Consider the following 22,913-nt stretch of genomic DNA (forward strand, 5'->3'; position numbering starts at 1 on the left):
GTGGGAAAAAGCTATTGAGATAGATAAAAAAATATGCAGCTTTGAGGCTGTTGTACGACTTTCTTAAGCTGTTTATTTTCATCATGATTCGGATAAGAGCTAACAGCAATTGTTGTTTGTGCTCCGCTGTGAGTACATTAGGCACGAAGTACTAGTGCTTAATGAGAACTGTAACTCGCTTTAAAGGTCCTACATCTACATTTAAGTGCCTGGCAGAGTGTTCATCGAACCACCTTCAAAATAATTATTCCACTCTCGAAATGCGTGTGGGAAGAAACGAACACCTGTATATATCTATGCGAGCTCTGATTTTCCTTATTTTATTGTGATAATCATTTCTCCCTATGGAGGTCGGTGTCAGCAAAAAATTTTCTCTTTCGGAGGAGAAAGTTTGTGACAAATTTAGTGAGAAGATCCCACCGCAACGGAGAACGCCTTTGCTTTAGTGATGTCCACCCAAATCCTGTATCATGGCCGTGACAATCTCCCCTATTTCTCAGTAATACCAAACGTGCTGCTCTTCTTTGAACTTTCTCGATGTATTGCGTTAATCCTATCTGGTAAGGATCCCTCATCTCGCAGTAGAACTGCTAAAGAAGACGGACGAGTGTAGTGTAGGCAGTCTCTTTAAGTAGATCTGTTGCATCTTGTAAGTGTTCTGCCAATAAAACGCACATTTTCTATGTATTCCTTCCAATATAAGTTGTATGTAACTGTAATTCCTATATTGAATTTACGGCCTTCAGATTTGATTAATTTAGCATGCAGCTCAATTTGACGGATTCCCTTTAGCACTCATGTGGATGACCTCACACTTTTCATTATTTAGGGTCCATTGCCAATTTTCACACCATACAGATATCTCATCTAAATCGCTTTTTAATTGGTTTTGATCTTATGATGACTTTACTAGAAGATAAGCGACAGCGTCAGCTGCAAACTACCTAGGACGACTTTTCATACCTCTTAAATCGGTTATATAGATAAGGTACAGTAAAGGGTCTGTAAGAGTACCCTGGGGAACTCTAGAAATAACTTCTGGATTTTCTATTGATATAAATTTCTACCGTATATCCAAAAATTGCTGTAATCTTTGCAGGTGTGCAGCGTGTCCTTTATTTCTGTCAGCCACGCGGTACTTACACGCTACGTGGGTAAGGCTGCAGAACGGAAACATCCCGTATGTCAATTAAGACCATGCGCACCGTGACAAGCGGCGAACTGTGGAGGACGCACTAACCATCAGGAAGGAAGGTTTTGCTCTTTCCTCTACCTTTTCTTCTATAACCTTGAAGTTGGAACAATGGTGAAGACGAGAAGATCGTATGCAAATAAGAAACTGAAGCGGAAGAATGTGATGTGTAGAACACAAAGATGAATTTGAGCTGACTGACCATAAGGTTACCACTTTCAAGAAAGGGAATGGCCAGAAGGAAACTGAAAATTGATTTAAGCAGAGAAGAAACTCGCTGCCGGAAGGTAGCAAGATAACAAAAAACATTTATGAATACTCAGAGAAGTATGAGGCAAAATACAGAAATAATGATTTAAGAAATGCGCTGCATACCGTAGCACGTTCGGCTGGCTCTGAGCACTATGGGACTTAACATCTTAGGTCATCAGTCCCCTAGAACTTATAACTACTTTAAACCTAACTAACCTAAGGACATCACACACATCCATGCCCGAGGCAGGATTCGAACCTGCGACCGTAGCAGTCCCGCGGTTCCGGACTGCAGCGCCTAGAACCGCACGGCCACCGCGGCCGGCCAGCACGTTCGGAATCCTGAGACAGAGACAGAACAAAATTTTGTAAAAATAGTTTATTTGCTAGCCTCAACAGAAGAACAAGAACAGGCGCTAAACAGAAACCAATTTGGTAGCGCACTTAGGATACATGCTGGCTGGATGAACATGTGAAACGTGATTTGAGGAAACAGACAAAGCGAGTATGCAAAAAAAAATCAAATGGCTCTGAGCACTATGGGACTTAACATCTGCCGGCCGAAGTGGCCGCGCGGTTCTGGCGCTGCAGTCTGGAACCGCGAGACCGCTACGGTCGCAGGTTCGAATCCTGCCTCGGGCATGGATGTGTGTGATGTCCTTAGGTTAGTTAGGTTTAACTAGTTCTAAGTTCTAGGGGACTAATGACCTCAGCAGTTGAGTCCCATAGTGCTCAGAGCCATTTGAACCATTTGAACTTAACATCTATGGTCATCAGTCCCCTAGAACTTGGAGCTACTTAAACCTTACTAACCTAAGGACGACACACAACACCCAGTCATCACGAGGCAGAGAAAATCCCTGACCCCGCCGGGAATCGAGCCCAGGAACCCGGGCGCGGGAAGCGAGAACGCTACCGCACGAACACGAGCTGCGGACGCGAGTATGCAGTTTGATAGTAGTGGAATAATGCAGATAAAAGAATCGCGTAAAACTGAAACTGAAAACAGAGCGAAAAACTAAAGTAACAGAAAAGTCTTTGCTATTAACTAAGCGAGTCCAGTTGTGGTCGGAATAATGGGACGGTGGTGCGGTACCACAATGTCAGCGTTTTATGACCGACACCTCATTTTACAAACTCATGTGCTTTGGAAATTAAATTTTTACGTCAAAATTTTCCTATAGAAATCTTTGTGAACCACAAGTGTTTCAGTGATGGACTCCTACATCGAGAGTTTCGGGTTAACATGTTTCATGGTCAGCGCTCCTGTCGGATTGTTATCAGACGACTATGTTGTTTACAGGAAAATATAGTCGGTGAATTATAGTCAGGAAATTTAGAACTACTTCAATGCATTTCCGTTTGTAGTAATACGTGCCGGAATTTATTTAAATTCGGAAAAATGCAAGATGATGACCTTAACAAAGAGGAAGGGTGAGATATTAACCGATTACAGCTGGTCCCGGTGGAGGTTCGAGTCCTCCCTCGGGCATGGGTGTGTTTGTGTTTGTCCTTAGGATAATTTAGGTTAAGTAGTGTGTAAGCTTAGGGACTGATGACTTTAGCAGTCAAATCCCATAAGATATCACACACTTTTTTTTTTTTGAACCGATTACAAGATTTACGATATACTTCGGACCAGTATCACAACGTTTACACATTTAGGAGTAATACTAAGATGAAATGAAATGGTAGAAACATATCAAGCTAGAATTGGAGAAGGTGAATAGAAAACTTTGATTAAGGAATATTCTGGTAAAGTGCAGCGTACCTCAAAGATGTGGAGTATCTATCAAGCAGGAATGAGGCCATAATTACAGAAATTCAAAGACGTGTTGCCAGGATGGTCGTTATGATGTGTAACTGAGCTGTTCAGGGAACTTAGTGGGAAGCTTTGGGAGGAATGTGAGGTTGTTCTCATGAAATCTCGTTAGGTATGTTTAGAGAGACAATCACCGATGGAGGTAGTGAGGAAATTCTTCTGCCTCGAACAAAATGTCACTTTATGGTCGTGAGAATAAGTTGAGAGGGATTAGTGAGCCTTGTGAGGTACGTGGTCGTTTTTCCCCTCATTCCATATGTGAATGGAACAGGACAACAAGCCGATAATATTCCTAAGTTGCACCCACAACAATGTACTGTAGACTGATGTACACTTCCCTCGAACAGGTTTTGAAGGGCCAACGGTACCGACCAACCACAGTGCCGTCTTCAGCCCATAGGCATCCCTGGATGCGGATGTGGAGCGCACACCGCGTCCCCTGGCGTTGTCAATTTACGAGACCGGACTGTAGAGTGATCTGTACAGTCTAAATGTGACTGTAGGCAATCAAGTCTTATTCTGAACATCCTTATTTATGTTTATCTGTCACTTCTTTAAATCACGTGGGGTGAATGCCGTGATGTTTTCTTAAACAGGCTTCGTCTGTCTCTTTATACAGTGCACCGTGTAGACGTGATTAAACGTGGATGAAATGGAAAAACTTAACTGCCTCTGCGTACACACAGTGTTTCAGTATTGCAGGTACAAACGAAAGGGGCGAGCAGAGGGCATTGAATCAAGCAGATAATTCTGATAGACATACGTCGGGAAACCAGTAGTTTTCCCAATGCAACGTATGCAAAAGTGCAGTCATGCCAACCTTAGAACACGCTTAGATGATGTTCCTTATGGTGAAAGGGCGTGTATGTTGTGCACGGATGAGTCCCTCTACTTGTATCTGTTTCATTTCTTTGTGATGGGGATATTTAAAAGCTATGGTGTCTTCTAGTGTTTATGAACTCCGGAAACACATTGTGGTTTGGTATAATGTATTCGGAACACTCCTGGGCTGTTGGAACGTGCAAGGAGCATCGATGAGGAGACAAGCTGAAGCCTGCCTTCAGCTGAACAGAGGTTGCGTGTGGCCGGCCTGTGTGGCCGTGCGGTTCTAGGCGCTTCAGTCTGGAACCTCGTGACCGCTACGGTCGCAGGTTCGAATCCTGCCTCGGGCATGGATGTGTGTGATGTGCTTAGGTTAGTTAGGATTAATTAGCTCTAAGTTCTAGGCGACTGATGACCTCAGAAGTTAAGTCGCATAGTACTCAGAGCCATTTGAACCATTTCGAAGAGGTTGCATGGAACACATGTGGTGTGTTCGTCCTGAACTGGATTCATGAAATTTAGGTGCTCGGAAGCTCTGTTATAGGGTGTGCATATATTGAATTGGAATACGTCTTATCGTGGGAACGACTGGTTTCTGGACCTACATTTATTAGGATTATTTGCTTGCTTCACTGCCGTCCACTCGACCCTTTCGTTTGTACCTATAATGGTCTAACTGCCTTTATAAGGCATTCTTTTGCAGCTTTTTGTAGAAACGTTGCTTCCGGCGGCAATACAGAGAATATTAAAGTCGCAAGGAACATTGTTTTTTCAAGTCTTAATACGAAATTACAGAATCGATACTAATACTGGCAGTATCAGCTAGGCTATCTCATTGTACGATGACGATGCAATCTTGCAGCAAGAGTTTAAAGTCTGCATTACATCAAGCTTTAAGACTGCCACTTTTGGACGGTATCTCTTTTATGTAAGGAATATAATCCGAACCGAATGAATTCAAAGCGCCGCTCCTTGATGTCTGGTTAGTGAGTGAAGAAACTGAAAAAGAATAAACGCGTATCCAACGAAAACTGTCTCTGTACTTTAATAACACCTTGGGCCTATATCTGTATTTGTTAAAACAGAAATCTTGCAAAACGTAGATGCAGTACAATAAATCAAAAATCTGTTATTTGCTTTAAATCTTTATTTCAAGACACACTACGACCTACTCCGTGTTTGGCCGTCTCCAATTGGATTTTTTTTTCAGATGCTATGTTATCAATTACATGTCTTCAGCCAAAACAAATTTGCCTTTTTAAACTGAAATTCATATAAAGATCTACTGAAAATAATGATAAATGTTTAAGAGATTAGGTGAAAAGTAAGAATAAGAATCAATATCGACGTGGGTCCTGCAGTTCAAAGCTTGCGGCTCATGAGACTTCGAAAGTGGACCCCATGTGATGACGGCTACGAATGTTTCTTGCACAATGCGTTGTCTAGTTATTTGGGTGACGTGTGATATGCAGACAAGGATCGCGCGCTATCCTGATGGGCCACATTGCACACTATCCTAGTCGGCGGATACGCGGAGGAGAGTTGCTTTCGTAACGAGGAGCACGCTAGCTTTCCAGGCGGGGAGGAAAATACGGTTCGAATCCTCCTCGGGCATGGATGAGTGTGACGTTCTTAGGTTAGTTAGGTTTAAGTAGTTCTAAGTACTAGAGGACTGATGACCTCAGAAGTTAAGTCCCATGTGCTCAGACCCATTTGAACCATCTCCGTAACAGTCTAATTACCCGGGAATTAAGCACGACTAGACCTACGATGGGTAGGAGATTTTATAGTTCTGAAGTGAAGAATCTAATACCTAACTGTCATTCGTTATTTTCGGTATAAAGTGTATACCATTTACCTAATTTACATCTAATTCCATTTTCTTCCTCGTGGGCGTCTTAACACGTTTCGTGAACTCGAAGGAACGTTTAGGCGGTCTGTGCCAAATGGGGCAAACACAGAAACCTAATCGCATTGGCAGTTCAGCACCGTCGGTTCTGCGCACGCACCTGCTTGGCACACTCTTGCCAGGCAAACATCCGTCGTGGGTGATGCGTGACGTCACCATCTATCTGGCTGTGTCAACGTACCGTTTTGCAAACCAACATGGGTGTTCCCCGCAGTCGCCATCTGCATGTGTGCGTTCTGTACACGACGAAGGCGCGCCAGCAGCGCCCTGCCTGCTGATTACAGCGGTATCTCCTACTTTTCCGATACAGGGCTGGAAGTAGAAGTAGTACTAAGATGTTGGCTAAAAGAATAACGAGAAAAATCTGCGCTCTGTTTCTGTCCCCATCAGCACATATGAAACTGCAGAAGATAGTTTATTGCGGCACCTTAAACTTGGTACTCTCTCTTCGCGGATTTTCCGCTGATTAATCATCTTCACACAAGTGTGATTTTGGTACGACAGAAAACTATGCACTCAAGGTTGCTGTAACACTAACACTTTACGCCATTCATAATTTTCAATCGTTTAAGGGGCTCCGGAAAGGCTCAAAATCATGAAAAGTTCAATTTTTACTTTTTTGCGTTTTCTGAATCTGCAGACTATTACCTTTTAATTGATATATAATTTATTCAATTCCGAAGACTACAACTATTTTTAAATTTTTTTTTAAATGTGTTCTACATGGGCGTGACCCACAGTGGCGCTGTTAAACTGCTGTCAAATGGTGTTATTATTAACGTCCGTGTTCATCAGGTACATTTTAGTGATGTGAGATAAAGTATGTGTTGTGGTTAACCTGTGATGGTTCAATATATATCGCTGGTGTGATTGTCGATTGTTTCATGTTTATTTACTCTGTCGTTATCTCGAAAATATTCGTAATTAATTCTGTTTCTTGAGTCTCTGTTTTGTTGAAGTATAATAATGAGTAAAAGTAAAGTTATTAGAAATCCTCTGAAGGCTTTTAAGAAAAGGAGAAATGTTGGAAAGCCAAAGGTATGTGTTATTACTGTAAACAATAAAGACGATAACCAAGTGAGTGAACCTAACCTCTCAAGTACACCTGCCCATAGCAGTCAAAGTGGGAAAGAAAATACTTCACAGAAGAAGCTTGGTTCAATGAGTGAAAACTATGAATGTTTTATGGGCGAATCGGATGTGAATGAAATATTTGATATGTCGGTTCTCAAAGGAATTTTTTCAAACTGTGTAAGATGTATTCATTGTAGTGAAGTTGGTCTGGAACTCTCCATAATAAAGCACGTAGGACTTGCTAGTGAAATACAACTGAAATGTGATAAGTGTTCATACATGACCACCTTTTGGAACAGTGTTGGAGTAACTGCAACTGAAGAAAATGGTAGCAAAATCTACGAACACAACAACGAGCGATGCTTGCTTTAGACAAGGAACGCCTTCGGGCTGCAGACAGGGCTGTAAAGAGTCTAGAAATACAAGCAAGAGTAAACAGGAGGAGGAACAAGAGGAAGCTGGAGGAGGAGTTTGCAGAGGATGAAGATAATCCATCCTATGGACCTGGAATGCACTAAAAAGTTAATCCAATCTTTGTCGCTCGATTCCCAAAACTTTTATTTTCTCATACTAATTACATGTTTTCTAAGGATCTTCCAAACATATTTGTTTCAAACTTTCAGTAAATGTTACACAGTACCTTCTGCATAATTTAACACAGCCTTTTTCCAAAAAACTGTATATTTTTGAATATATAAATAAAAAATTGCAAAAAAATGTTGTGAATTTTCATTACAATTGAAAAAAAATCATCTTTAATAACTGAACTAAAATTTTGTAAAATTCCTGTGTTAAGTTGTAGCCTATATTCCAATAAATAATCTGTAAAAAGTTCAACTTCCTACCTCAAATACTTTGTGAGGAACGATGTAATTTATAAGCGTTATTTTAACATTGCAAGTATAGGGCGTTCCGGAGCCCCTTAAGGAGAATGTTTTACCTGTATATGTGTCCTCCTTGTCAATATTTATGTTTATCTATGATTTTTGTGCCGAATATGAACCATATATATTCAGTTTATGTGAGCTACGAAAATGTTTTATGGTGCAATGGTCCTTGAATATGCTCGATAGAACTGTAACGATAGTATAGGAAAAGCTGGAGGGAATCCCTCGGTGTAAGGGGGCAGCAGAAACAGTGGAGTGAGCGAGGACACCGCGCAAACTGAGGGCAGAGAATCAGCCGGTAGTCAACCATCACAATGGACACGCCTCGGATCAGATACAACTCCATACAAGTATTCCTCCAATGGTCAGAGCACTATGGAACTTAACATCTGAGATCATCAGTCCCCTAGACTTAAAACTTGTAAGGTGTCAGGCAAATCCAACACCTTCCATGAAAACCCTGACATGATAGCATATCTGGCAGTATGTCACATAGCTCCGAATAAATCCTGACATTAAATTAACCAAAGTAATACGATCAACGAGTGAGCAAATGGAATACCACAGACTAACACAAGAACGCCTAAATGCATGCCGGCCGGTGTGGCCGTTAAAGGCGCTTCAGTCTGGAACCGCGTGACCGCTACGGTCGCAGGTTCGAATCCTGCCTCGGGCATGGGTGTGTGTGATGTCCTTAGGTTAGTTAGGTTTAATTAGTTCTAAGTTCTAGGCGACTGATGACCTCAGAAGTTAAGTCGCATAGTGCTCAGAGCCATTTGAACCATTTGAACCTAAATGCATGTCATACCTTCCCACCGCGAGACAGACGCAGTTCCGAGGGGAGAAACGAGAACAGAAGCCGAGAGTAGAGCCGTGTAGGCTAGAAGGCCCTACGATAAGGGACGGACACCCACATCGCCGGCCGATCGCCAAGAGCAGCCCCAAGCCCATGTTAAAAGAGAGAGCCCTCCAGAGGAACAGTGTAGATCTTACGATAACATTAAAAGGGCCACACCAGCTGCAAGTTTTAGCTTGAGACTATACACGTCTCTGTTACATAGCAAACATTAAAAACATTGCCCCACCACGAAAAGTATAACGTTTCTCATTGGATAGACGGAATTTTTGTAGGCAGAGCTTAAGGTTAACATTGAGACTCTGATTGGTCAGTTGAAAACACAGCCAGGTACCTTTTTCTTAAACCCACTTCAATAAATTGTAGTAAAGAGAGGTTAGAGAGTTGCTACCGAAATGGCGAGGTGTGTGGAGCTGCGCCGCCCGCCACCCCCTGACGCTGACTAACCACTGACAAGGTAATGAACGCACACGATGCCGCATAAGAGCGCATAAGGCTTCATTCAGAAGTGCAGAAGTCTCATCTGTTACATCCCCTTTTTACATAATACTAGTGTCGATCGTCAGTTAAACCTCATGGTATTCACATTTGCTACTAGAAGTTAAAATCTGAAACGCGATGATTTTTCTGTTACATAATTATTGAGAAGCCACATCAACCACTGTAATTTACGACAAGTTAAATAAGTAATTAAAGATAACTGAGGGTCAGTGTAGACCATTTTGATAGTTTTCTCTTTTATGAAACTTAACTTAAACCTAAATTATAGATGTGATATGGCATAGGTCATCCTTCGATCCATTATAGAACTGGATCCCATTCAGGGAATATTCGTTCACATTTTTGTTGAAAGCAGTTGGTTTTTCTCATCCTGTATTAAAATATTTCCTTTTATCCATAGTGCAATTCATAAACGATGTTTTGTGAGTAGAATAAAATTTCTAATGGTAAACTTAACCGCTTTTTCGACGTTATTTTACCAGCCAACTAAAAATAGGAAAGCCTTGAACCCCTTCCGCTAAATTTAGTTAGTATTAAGATTCTTTTACAGGGAGTCCAGTGGAGCTGACGCTGAAATCATTAAGTATTTGATTATATCATCGCTAGTCTCTCACTCAACTCTTCTGAACTCTACATGTCATGTGTGGTCTGGCGTCTCCTTACCAGCAACAGGTCCCAGGTTCAAACTAGTCAATTCCCTAAAAAACACGCTCATAGCGTCATTGCGCGAAAGTGGTAGGGAGACACGATTTAGAACAAACAGACACGACGCAGAATCTTAGAAACTACTTAAACCTAACCAACTTAAGTACATCACACACATCCATGCCCGAGGCAGGATTCGAACCTGCGATCGTAGCAGCAGCGCGGTTCCGGACTGAAGCGCCCAGAACGGCTCGGCCTCTGCGATATCAATTATGTGAAATGTGTAAGCAGTGTTCCGTCGAAACTGCTAGTTAGAAGAACAGCAGGTGTAAGTCTCGTAAACGCTGAGGTTCAAACTGAAACGTAGTGCTTCTCATTGCAGCCTCCAGGCAACGTACTTTCTTCTTTTTAGCGTTATAAATCAGCATTCACTGTGTGTAATCGATATAACTCTAAGACATAAAAAACGAGATGTCACGGAGGAATTACCCGAATGGGGCGGAATTCGTTAGACGTGACGTACATGTGCAGACAAATAGATGATTACAATTTCAAAAAAATTGGATGATTTATTCAAGAGAAAGAGCTTCACAAACTGAGCAAGTCAATAGCCATTGTCCACCTCTAGCCCTTACGGAAGCAGTTGTTCGGTTCGGTATTGATTGATTGAGTTGTTGGATGTACTCCTGAGGGCTATTGTGCCAAATTCTGTCTAATTGGCGAGTTAGATCATCAAAATCCCGAGCTGCTCGGAGAGCCTTGCCGATAATGTTACAACAGTTCTCGGCTGCGGAGAGATCTGGCACCATTGTTGACCATGTGGGGTTTGGCATGCGTGAAGCAAGCGGTAGGAACCCTCGCCTTGTACGATAGGGTATTATCTTGCTGAAATGTAAGCCCAGGATGGCTTGCAATGAACAGCAACAAAACGGGGCGTGGAATATCATCGACGTACCGCCGCGTTGTAGGCGGCCTCAGCTTACAAAAAAGGAGGTCCTGCTACGAAAGGAATTGGCACCCCAGAGAATCCCTCTTGGTCGTCGGGCCTTATGTTGGGCGACAGTCAGGTTGGGATCCCACTGTTGTCTGGAGCGTCTGCAGACACGCCTTCGCTAGCCAGCAGAGCTCAGTTCGAAGTGGGGCTCGTCACAGAAGACAATTCTATTCCAGTGAATGAGATACCAGGCTAGATGACCAGCGAAGACGTGTCTAGAGACGCCTCGGACAGTGGTGGGTTACCAATCTGACCGTCACCCGGAATACGGCTCAGCAGCCAGGACTGATGGTCTGGGACAGCATTTCATTTCACAGCAGGACCCCTTTGCTTATCATCCGCGACACTCATACAGTACAGCGGTACGTCGACGATATTCTACGCCCCGTATTGCTGTCCTTCGTAGCAAGCTATCCTGTGGTTACATCTCAGCAACATAATGCCCTTCCGCACATGAGTGGTGTTTCTACTACTTGTCTTCGCGCTTATTAAACCCCGAATTACCAGCAAGGTCAACGGCTGTCGAATAATTGCTTGCACAAGGGTCAGAGGTGGACCAACGCGTTATTGACTTGCTGAATTTGCGTAACTCTTTTTCTTGAATAACTCATTCAACTTTTCTTTTTAATTGTAATCATTTTTTGTGTGTACATGTACGTTACACGCACTCATTTTCGTCCGATTCGGTGAACTCCTTAGTGGCGCGTCGCTCTTTTTGTTGTATTACAGTGTAGCTTAATTTACGTATCCATACAGACAAATATTAACTCAAGCCATGCTATCAGTGATAGGCTGACAATTTTTGTGTTGATTCATATTGAGGTTATCAGAAGGCACGAGACAGAGTTATTGGGAACTCCGGGTTTTTACCCTGACGCAAATGGAGAGTGTTTCATCATGAACACCTTGATCAAACACGACACTCTAGTACGTACTTACTAGCCTGAGGACCATGTTGAGTTCAGTTTAATCCTTATTGGAGCTTATTTTCACTGTTTTAAGTACTGAAACAAGTCATTCCTAGAGCTGAAGAATAATAAGAATAATGTGTGTACATAGGCGGCTATTTCGTGTGTCTAACTCTTCTGGCCCTTTCCAGTTGCAGATCACAGAGAAGTTTCATGTGCTGCTTGTTGACGTCTTTCTGACTTTGAGAATGATCGAACCATTGCTGTGAGGACTAGAGTGCTTTATCCTGACAGATCGCACAGACAGTTGGCTGTAGGGCAATGACAGCAAAACGACTGGTGGCGGGATGGACTTTGGACAACGGCTTGGTCAGAAGAATGGGCGCGGGTGCTTCCAGACGGACTACACTAGGAGGCGACTGTTCCACTGGCTGTGGCGAATAGGTGGATGACAACAGCTGAAATCAGGGCGCAGGTTATAGGCAGAGTACACTATGAACCTTCTGGAACATGTTACTGGCAGCTGTTTCCGTGATACTATACCACAGACAAGACAAACTTGCATGGTGTGAAACCAGTCAGCTGGGACATTGAGTGGCACTCTGGTGCTCAGCGGTAAGTCTTCCTTCTGTCTGTGGCACTCGTATCACCGCTAACGTCTCCCAAGACGTTCTGCTGAAAGATCACAGCAAGCAATGATTCTCCAAACCCGTGCCTCTCCAACTCCTGGTGTTGTTACGCTGGCTGCGACAATAGGACTGATTTGGTACTCGGTGAAGGGAGGCAGAATCCTCGCCTGAATGTAAATCCTGTTGTCGTACCTGTCACTAACAGAGGACCGTCCGGCAAATTCCAGCAAGATAACGCAAACATCGCACTGTCTTTCACACTATAGCCTTCATGAACGAGTGAGTCCTTTACTGGGCTGCCCATTCCTTTGATTCATCATCTGTGGAGCATGTCTCGGCTACGATGGAAAGACATCTGATTTCATACCTGGTACCGGCCAGTGATCTATGTGCTCTGACACAGAATGTGTTTTGTGCATGTCAAGAAATTCCTCAAGATGACATTCGGAGGCCGTTTACTTTCATGCCACAACGATCAAAAGAGTGTACTCGTGCAAGTTGCGTTCACTCCACATGCAGATCTCGGTGATGGACGTCAATGCCGAATGGGATGAAAGTTTGTTTGACACACGTTATGTGATGAACATCTTCACGAAATTCGATGTACATCGCCTTGGCGCTTCGTGGTGTAACACTCAGATTCTGACAGTGTATTACGTCCGGAGCAACGGCGTGTATTAAAGGACAGAAAGTTCCATCGACACTGGTATCCGAATGCGGAAGCGTTGCGGACTGGAACACAAGGATAAATCGGTGTTAGTTGGGCACGCACTGAGAAAAGTCGATTACGAAGTATTTCTCATCGTCAACTGCTATCTAGGAGGAGCAATACTACTTCCACTTATTGAAGGAAGGCACTGACTAAATAAGCATGACAACGACTCCGGCGAGAAAGCAGAAGGCTTCCAAATACACATGACCTGAATTCCCGCTTTGGAGTTGCAGGCAACTTCCGTCGCTAGCACCAAACCGCAAATAACAAACATAACAGCAGGAAAAGCCCGTTCAGGTCGTTCCGAGAGCCAGTCAGTCGAGCCTGAGAAGCGCCAGAAAAAGAAGCAACTGCCGACCGAAGAACCCGAGAAGAACGACAACATGGCAGAACTGAGTTTTCGGGCATCTCATCTGTTCCTGCTACTGTACAGTTCTCCTTGCTCGGTACCAACTCCAAGCCATAATGGATACTTTCAATTAATATAAAAATGTTTATATTATTATTTATACTCTTGTAATTTACTGTGCAGTGTACAGGCCGTTCGTTAGGTATAGAGTACATGACGCCTGCTTGGAGGAGGACATCAGGGATGAGGACGCAGCCAAATGGAGGTCGGCTCGAACCTTCGCCTGAAGAAACCGAGAGAAAGTTAACTAGATGCTAAAGGGGAGATAAAAATGTCTTCCACTTGATTTCAAACATCATTTGTCTTAGAGGCTGTCAAATAATCCAGCACATAAATTGCCACACGTTTAGTATAATGACAAGGAAATGACGAACGTACAACGCATATCTAAACAGAATAATGTATTTTAAGATCTATAATAATTCCGAAAAATAAACATTTCTCCTAAGCATAACACTTAGGAAATAAGATTTCTTTGGACTTTCTGAGGTTTTCACATTCATTCGATGCATCGTTCATTCTACACTAGATTTTACACGAAACATTATTTTACTAACTTGTCATCAAATATCTTACTGATCAAAATTTCCGAGGGCACTTTGTACTTGCGAAAGAACTACACGAGCGAAGGTTATTTTTGTGCAGTCATGTAAATGTAAATTACTCTAATCCGTAAATGTTTACCTACGCATATTTCTTATTCCGAGCTAATGTCCACATTTTATCTTATTTGAGGGAGGCTCTACATTATATTGAAGTGGACGGTCAAAAATTATTTACTTAGTCTGCTCCTGCAGAACTCTTCTGAACGTCAAATTTCATCACAGTTGCTTTAGAATTTACTAATGGCATCCAGCCCACTTTCACATTTACTTAGGAGAGGACCTGATTCATTGAAACAACTTCAAGGATAACACCGAACAAAGCACCCCAACTTTACAACAAACAACATGCGATTCTGCTACCACTTGTTTATTACTTGTTTCATATTCGGTTATTAACTGTTCACATTTACACCAAGCAGAGCATTTAGATTCCAGTAAGCAGTCGTTCATGGGTATTAGACGAGTGGATTTCTTATTACTTGTTTTGATACTGACTTTCAGTTTTGTGACTACCTGAAACACTTAAGTGTATTCGCGTTCCATTTCAGTCTTGAGCACAAGCTTCCACTCACGTGTAATAACACATTTAAACTGTAGTTTTATCGAAATTCCACCTTCCAATATCCACAACACTTTCATTCGGATTTATCGTAAGAATTTGAATTCAAGAGATAGTAAACTACAAGATGTCTCCACCACACCGAGATTTTGTCATTCTAAACTGGATGTTGCTGAAGCCCTTTTCAAAAATTGCTAGCGCACTGTGTTCATAAGATACCGTGATGTGTCTGTGTAGTAAGGATCTCGGGAGACGGGTAACAGAAAACAGATATAGCAAGAATCCAAAGCTCGCTGTCCTGAGCTGAAAGCAGGTAACCAAACGATTTGCGCCCTGTGGATGTGTCTTGGCGAAATGAAATTTGCTGTTAAGATACTTTAGTTCAAAACATTGTATATAGACATACAAAAAGAACGTGAAAATGTTTTAACAATTAATTTGATGTGTGTGACTAAGAGCACAAGCAGAGCAACAGAATACAGTACGCGTCCTGCGTAAGGTTTGGCTCAAATGGTTCAAATGGCTCTGAGCACTATGCGACTTAACTTCTGAGGTCGCCTAGAACTTAGAAATAATTAAACCTAACTATCCTAAGGACATCACACACGTCCATGCCCGAGGCAGGATTCGAACCTGCGACCGTAGCGGTCGCTCGGTTCCAGAGTGTAGCGCCTAGAACCGTACGGCCACTCCGGCCGGCGCGTAAGGATTATCTACATCTACATCTACATTTATACTCCGCAAGCCACCCAACGGTGCGTGGCGGAGGGCACTTTACGTGCCACTGTCATTACCACCCTTTCCTGTTCCAGTCGCGTATGGTTCGCGGGAAGAACGACTGTCTGAAAGCCTCCGTGCGCGCTCTAATCTCTCTAATTTTACATTCGTGATCTCCTCGGGAGGTATAAGTAGGGGGAAGCAATATATTCGATACCTCATCCAGAAACGCACCCTCTCGAAACCTGGCGAGCAAGCTACACCGTGATGCAGAGCGCCTCTTTTGCAGAGTCTGCCACTTGAGTTTGCTAAACATCTCCGTAACGCTATCACGCTTACCAAATAACCCTGTGACGAAACGCGCCGCTCTTCTTTGGATCTTCTCTATCTCCTCCGTCAACCCGATCTGGTACGGATCCCACACTGATGAGCAATACTCAAGTACAGGTCGAACGAGTGTTTTGTAAGCCACCTCCTTTGTTGATGGACTACATTTTCTAAGGACTCTCCCAATGAATCTCAACCTGGTATCCGCCTTACCAATAATTAATTTTATATGATCATTCCACTTCAAATGGTTCCGCACGCATACTCCCAGATATTTTACAGAAGTAACTGCTACCAGTGTTTGTTCCGCTATCATATAATCATACAATAAAGGATCCTTCTTTCTATGTATTCGCAATACATTACATTTGTCTATGTTAAGGGTCAGTTGCCACTCCCTGCACCAAGTGCCTATCCGCTGCAGATCTTCCTGCATTTCACTACAATTTTCTAATGCTGGAACTTCTCTGTATACTACAGCATCATCCGCGAAAAGCCGCATGGGACTTCCGACACTATCTACTAGGTCATTTATATATATTGTGAAAAGCAATGATCCCATAACACTCCCCTGTGGCACGCCAGAGGTTACTTTAACGTCTGTAGACGTCTCTCCATTGATAACAACATGCTGTGTTCTGTTTGCTAAAACTCTTCAATCCAGCCACACAGCTGGTCTGATATTCCGTAGGCTCTTACTTTGTTTATCAGGCGACAGTGCGGAACTGTATCGAACGCCTTCCGGAAGTCAAGAAAAACGCATCTACCTGGGAGCCTGTATCTAATATTTTCTGGGTCTCATGAACAAATAAAGCGAGTTGGGTCTCACACGATCGCTGTTTCCGGAATCCATGTTGATTCTTACAGAGTAAATTCTGGGTTTCCAGAAACGACATGAGACGCGAGCAAAAAACGTGTTCTAAAATTCTACAACAGATCGACGTCAGAGATATAGGTCTATAGTTTTGCGCATCTGCTCGACGACCCTTCTTGAAGACTGGGACTACCTGTGCTCTTTTCCAATCATTTGGAGCCTTCCGTTCCTCTAGAGACTTGCGGTACACGGCTGTTAGAAGGGGGGCAAGTTCTTTCGCGTACTCTGTGTAGAATCGAATTGGTATCCCGTCAGATCCAGGGACTTTCCTCTGTTGAGTGATTCCAGTTGCTTTTCTATTCCTTGGACACTTATTTCGATGTCAGCCATTTTTTCGTTTGAGCGAGGATTTAGAGAAGGAACTGCAGTGCGGTCTTCCTCTGTGAAACAGCTTTGGAAAAAGGTGTTTAGTATTTCAGCTTTACGCGTGTCATCCTCTGTTTCAATGCCATCATCATCCCGTAGTGTCTGGATATGCTGTTTCGAGCCAATTACTGATTTAACGTAAGACCAGAACTTCCTAGGATTTTCTGTCAAGTCGGTACATAGAATTTTACTTTCGAATTCACTGAACGCTTCACGCATAGCCCTCCTTACGCTAACTTTGACATCGTTTAGCTTCTGTTTGTCTGAGAGGTTTTGGCTGCGTTTAATCTTAGAGTGAAGCTCTCTTTGCTTTCGCAGTAGTTTCCCAACTTTGTTGTTGTACCACGGTGGGTTTTTCCCGTCCCTCACAGTTTTACTCGGCACGTACCTGTCTAAAACGCATTTTACGATTGCCTTGAACTTTTTCCATAAACACTCAACATTGTCAGTGTCGGAACAGAAATTTTCGTTTTGATCTGTTAGGTAGTCTGAAATCTGCCTTCTATTACTCTTGCTAAACAGATAAACCTTCCTCCCTTTTTTTATATTCCTACTAACTTCCATATTCAGGGATGCTGCAACGGCCTTATGATCACTGATTCCCTGTTCTGTACATACAGAATCGAAAAGTTCGGATCTGTTTGTTATCAGTAGGCCCAAGATGTTATCTCCACGAGTCGGTTCTCTGTTTAATTGCTCGAGGTAATTTTCGGATAGTGCACTCAGTATAATGTCACTCGATGCTCTGTCCCTACCACCTGTCCTAAACATCTGAGTGTCCCAGTCTATATCTGGTAAATTGAAATCTCCACCTAAGACTATAATATGCTGAGAAAAATTATGTGAAATGTATTCTAAATTTTCTCTGTTGTTCTGCCACTAATGCTGCTGAGTCGGGAGGTCGGTAAAAGGAGCCAATTATTAACCTAGCTCGGTTGTTGAGTGCAACCTCCACCCAAAATAATTCACAGGAACTATCCACTTCTACTTCACTACAGGATAAACTACTACTAACAGCGACGAACACTCCACCACTGGTTGCATGAAATCTATCCTTTCTAAACACCGTCTGTACCTTTGTAAAAATTTCGGCAGAATTTATCTCTGGCTTCAACCAGCTTTCTGTACCCATAACGATTTCGGCTTCGGTGCTTTCTATCAGCGCTTGAAGTTCCGGTACTTTACCAACGCAGCTTCGACAGTTTACAATTACAATACCGATTGCTGCTTGGTTCCCGCATGTCCTGACTTTGCCCTGCACCCGTTGAGGCTGTTGCCCTTTCTGTACTTGCCCAAGGCCATCTAACCTAAAAAACCGCCCAGCCCACGCCACACAATCCCTGCTACCCGTGTAGCCGCTTGTTGCGTGTAGTGGACTCCTGACCTATCCAGCGGAACCCGAAACCCCACCACCCTATGGCGCAAGTCGAGGAATCTGCAGCCCACACGGTCGCAGAACCGTCTCAGCCTCTGATTCAGACCCTCCACTCGGCTCTGTACCAAAGGTCCGCAGTCAGTCCTGTCGACGATGCTGCAGATGGTGAGCTCTGCTTTCATCCCGCTAGCGAGACTGGCAGTCTTCACCAAATCAGATAGCCGCCGGAAGCCAGAGAGGATTTCCTCGGATCCATAGCGACACACATCATTGGTGCCGACATGAGCGACCACCTGCAGATGGGTGCACCCTGTACCCTTCATGGCATCCGGAAGGACCCTTTCCACATCTGGAATGACTCCCACCGGTATGCACACGGAGTGCACATTGGTTTTCTTCCCCTCTCTTGCTGCCATATCCCTAAGGGTCCCCATTACGCGCCTGACGTTGGAGCTCCCAACTACCAGTAAGCCCACCCTCTGCGACCGCTCGGATCTTGCAGACTGAGGGGCAACCTCTGGAACAGGACAAGCAGCCATGTCAGGCCGAAGATCAGTATCAGCCTGAGACAGAGCCTGAAACCGGTTCGTCAGACAAACCGGAGAGGCCTTCCGTTCAGCCCTCCGGAATGTCTTTCGCCCCCTGCCACACCTTGAGACGACCTCCCACTCTACCACAGGTGAGGGATCAGCCTCAATGCGGGCAGTATCCCGGGCAACCACAGTCGTAGTCCGATCAGGGGATGCGTGGGACGAGCTGGCTGTCCCCGACAAACCCCCATCCGGAACCCCACAGTGATGCCCATTGGCAACAGCCTCAAGCTGTGTGACCGAAGCCAACACTGCCTGAAGCTGGGAGTGAAGGGATGCCAACTCAGCCTGCATCCGAACACAGCAGTTGCAATCCCTATCCATGCTCAAAACTGTTGTGCAAAGAACGTCTGAACTAATCTACAGAGAGCGCAAACAAATCGACACAAAATTTAAACGGTTATTAAAATACAAGATTGCCTGGTAAATGCAGTAATGCTGCTACTTGCGCACTGCTGACACACTGCTCGGCGGCGGAAGGAGACTACGCGATTTTACACTATTCAGGTACTAAAACGCGATGCTACAACTCTCAAATACTATAATACGTCCGAAATTTATGAATTAAACAATGCAAGTACCAAAAACACGCAAAGAAATTAAGAATTAAACTATGTAACAAATGAGTGAGCTAGGAGTATACGACTTGCTGCTGCAGCTGCTTATCCAACGACGGCAGGGAGCACACTCCCTGCTGCTCTGATCGTAGGCAGACATACTGCGGCATTAGGAGTCTCACCTGAGTCTCTGGCCACAAATGCAGATGAGATGACTGTGAGATGCTGGTGACAAGAGTTGACCGTGACACGTGTGGCTCCTCTGGAGGCTGCGTGCTTCTTACGGATACTGCCAGTCGCCTGGAAAAGCAGCGTATGTAACGTCGCCATGATCACCGCCCGCCACCTGCTAGTGTGTCATACTCCAGTACAGACAACTGGATGTCTGTCTGTCGAATTTCCGACTTTGTCTCAAAACTGTAAAGATTTCAAACCTAAGAAATTCGACCCTGAGAAAATAAACAGAAAGGATGACAAATTCTTTTAAAATAACTTATTGTGAAAAAGACTTTTTAAACACTAAAGTAGTTTGTCTAGGATATTTGTGGTCTGACAAGAGAAATGAAAAGGAAATTTAGCTGTGGCCTATTTCGTAGTAAATAAAATCAATTATTCCATTCCTGCATCTGGTACACCTTAAACCACTTTAATATTTAATTGCGAATGCCACAATGAAGTGCCCAAATTGAATTAAGTATTGACTAATTAAATTTAACTAACCATGGCCTATTTGATTTTTGGATTACAGAACTGATCAATACATAATTAGTTCTTCAACGCGGAGTTAGATTACTTTAAGTAATAGAGCGTCTTATAAATTGGTTACCCAAGGTAGGTTAATAGCACATTATATTGTTGGTTCCAAAACCCTATTTTTTCTTCTGCAGTCAAAAGACCTTCTATGCCTGCATAAGATGTCATATCTGTAACTGTTAACGTTTGTAAGGTTTCTGTATTTAAGTTTTCTTATGTTTATGTTTTACAATCATTGTTCTTCTGTTGCATCACTGTATTTTGGTATTTGCGTAGATTTTAAACATCCGTTTCTATTTACAGGTCTGTGTGGCGTTTAGTACAGATTTGATAACGGAGTGCACGGAGAACCTGTAGAAGTAAACTGATTGTAGTCCAAAGGTAAGCAAGTAGTAAAATAGTTTAAATCAAACTTCCGTAATTCTATCAACGATTTTCTGTCCTACAATGTATAAGAGAAAGTGATGGGTTCCCGTCCTTTCCATTTTGAAGCTGTGACCTAACTTTTATTTCTGTTTTTCGATGAACAGTACTCTGTGTATAGACAAGTAAGATGATACTAAGTTTTTTAAAAAGTAGTTTGATATTATTCTCAAACGTCAAAAGAATGCACTAACTGATGTTAAAAACTCATGTTGAATTTGGGATTAAAGTGCTCAATCAGTCATAAAATTTCGGGCCAAGTTGACATGGAGAATGAAAATTTTAGTAGTAGTTAATGGCTTTCTTCCGCTAGCCGCACTCTCTAATTCGTAAGTCCACATTTACAAGTAAAGCCTTACACCTCTGTGCATCCTGTTAAATCTTATAAGCAGATTGTGGATCAGCATCTATACTTATGTGTTACGTACAAATGGCGAAAGCACACTCATGTTACTAGTCTTCGAGACTAGCGAAACAACTACTGATATGGTATTAATGTGTAGATTACATTGCGCTTCCGTAACATTGTGACATTTGTACAGTCATATACTCTGCGTAATAAAAAAAAGCGAAGATTCAGAAGGGGAGGAGGAAACGAAATGAAACTTCTCACGTTTGGAGGGTATGTGATGTTATTTGGGTGATTACGAAATTGAGTCAAATTTACAAAGGACTTCGCAGGATGAGCCCACTTATCTGTACAACATTGCATCCTCCTGATCAGCGTGCATGCACTGGTTCGGTTGGTAAGTGTGTCATAAAGCCTTGCATCCTTTCCTGAGGCAAGATTGCCTGCAGCTGCTGTAACTGGTCTTTGAACTCCTGGACACTGGCACTGGGACTGAGTTGATGTCCGGGATGGTTTGTTGTAAAGGGAACGCATGTGGACAGCTTGCTTATACCTGAACAACACCCTGTCAGTTTACAGAGACACGTGCCATGTGTGGACGGGCAGTGTTCTGTTGAAAAGTGGCGTCACGATAGTGTCTCGTGAGAGCGCAGTATGTCTGTGCCTTCAGCACTCCCTCAGTCACCACCAGCCGTGACCAGAAGTCAAAGCTGAGGGTTCCCCACACCATTACGGCAGGAGGAACACTGCCGTGACTCTCCAAATTATTGGTCCTCTCCCTAGATAGCCACCATTCTCTCCGACGATGTTCATTTAGTCCCTGAACATAATACGACAGCACTCATCAACACTCCATGATTCCCTGGAATGACATACTCCAAACGCAGTCGTTTTGTTGTGGTGTTAGCGTCAACTTACACATTGGACGGCTGTTGCTATAGCTGGAACCACGAACGTTGGCGGTCGAGTTTAGGCTTGTTCTGCGCACCTACGTCATGTATTCTCCGTTAGCCAAGAAGAGTTCAGTATTGTTCTGAGCCCTCTGCTGTAAATTCTGTAGCTAATGCGAGAGTTAAACGTGATTGTAGCGAATTTTTTAGTACATTTAGGATCCATCTGTTGCGATTTGTCATCACTGGTTGTGGCAGTAAGTGATAAAGTCTGCATAAGAGGGCGGGACACATATTTTGCAGTATATACGCTTACTTCAAGCGGAAAGCACGCGCATGCGCGTAACACAACTGTCGCTTGGAATCGTCAACAATGCAATCCCCGTCTATGCCTCAACATGCTTGAATCGCCATCGTTCGTGGATCGGACTATAGTCTCCATCAAATGGCGCAGGATCCCACCGAACGTTGCGTGGACTCAATTACTTAGTCTCGGGTGGCAGGCGTAAAGAGTTTACGGTGTGGTTGTTGCACAATACGGCGACCCTTCCTTGTGATGGTCAGACGCGGTCGATCCGAATCTTGGCGACGATTTTCTTGCTTCCACGTTCCCATGAAGCCAAACATTGGGTCACTATCACATCCGAATGCCTCACAAATCTTGGCATCGGACAATTCGACCAACCGGCCACATGAGGACCCCCAGTGAGACCCATTTCAAACTATGCCAGATGGTGATAGCATATCTCACACGAGTACGTTCCATGTCTGTGTCCTTCATGGTGATCACAGAAACATCATCTTTGTCCTTTTCAGGACGACAGTTGACCATCATATCGGTGAATATAGAAGGTATATCATCACCAAAAGAAGAACTGCTACAAGAGCTGTGCAGACAAACCAAGTGCGATGTACT

General features: G+C 43.4%; 1 long non-coding RNA gene across 1 annotated transcript in view; it reads left to right on the plus strand.

Annotated features, from left to right (window-relative positions):
* The window catches only part of LOC126455675 (uncharacterized), a 299,825-nt gene that overhangs the window by 26,849 nt on the left and 250,063 nt on the right, over nt 1–22,913 (plus strand). The window contains exon 2 of the long non-coding RNA XR_007585351.1: nt 20,639–20,716. This is a non-coding gene — a long non-coding RNA (uncharacterized LOC126455675). The remainder of the gene's footprint in view (nt 1–20,638; nt 20,717–22,913) is intronic.

This window comes from Schistocerca serialis, chromosome 2 (assembly GCF_023864345.2).
Source record: "Schistocerca serialis cubense isolate TAMUIC-IGC-003099 chromosome 2, iqSchSeri2.2, whole genome shotgun sequence".
In the NCBI taxonomy this organism is placed as follows: domain Eukaryota; kingdom Metazoa; phylum Arthropoda; class Insecta; order Orthoptera; family Acrididae; genus Schistocerca; species Schistocerca serialis.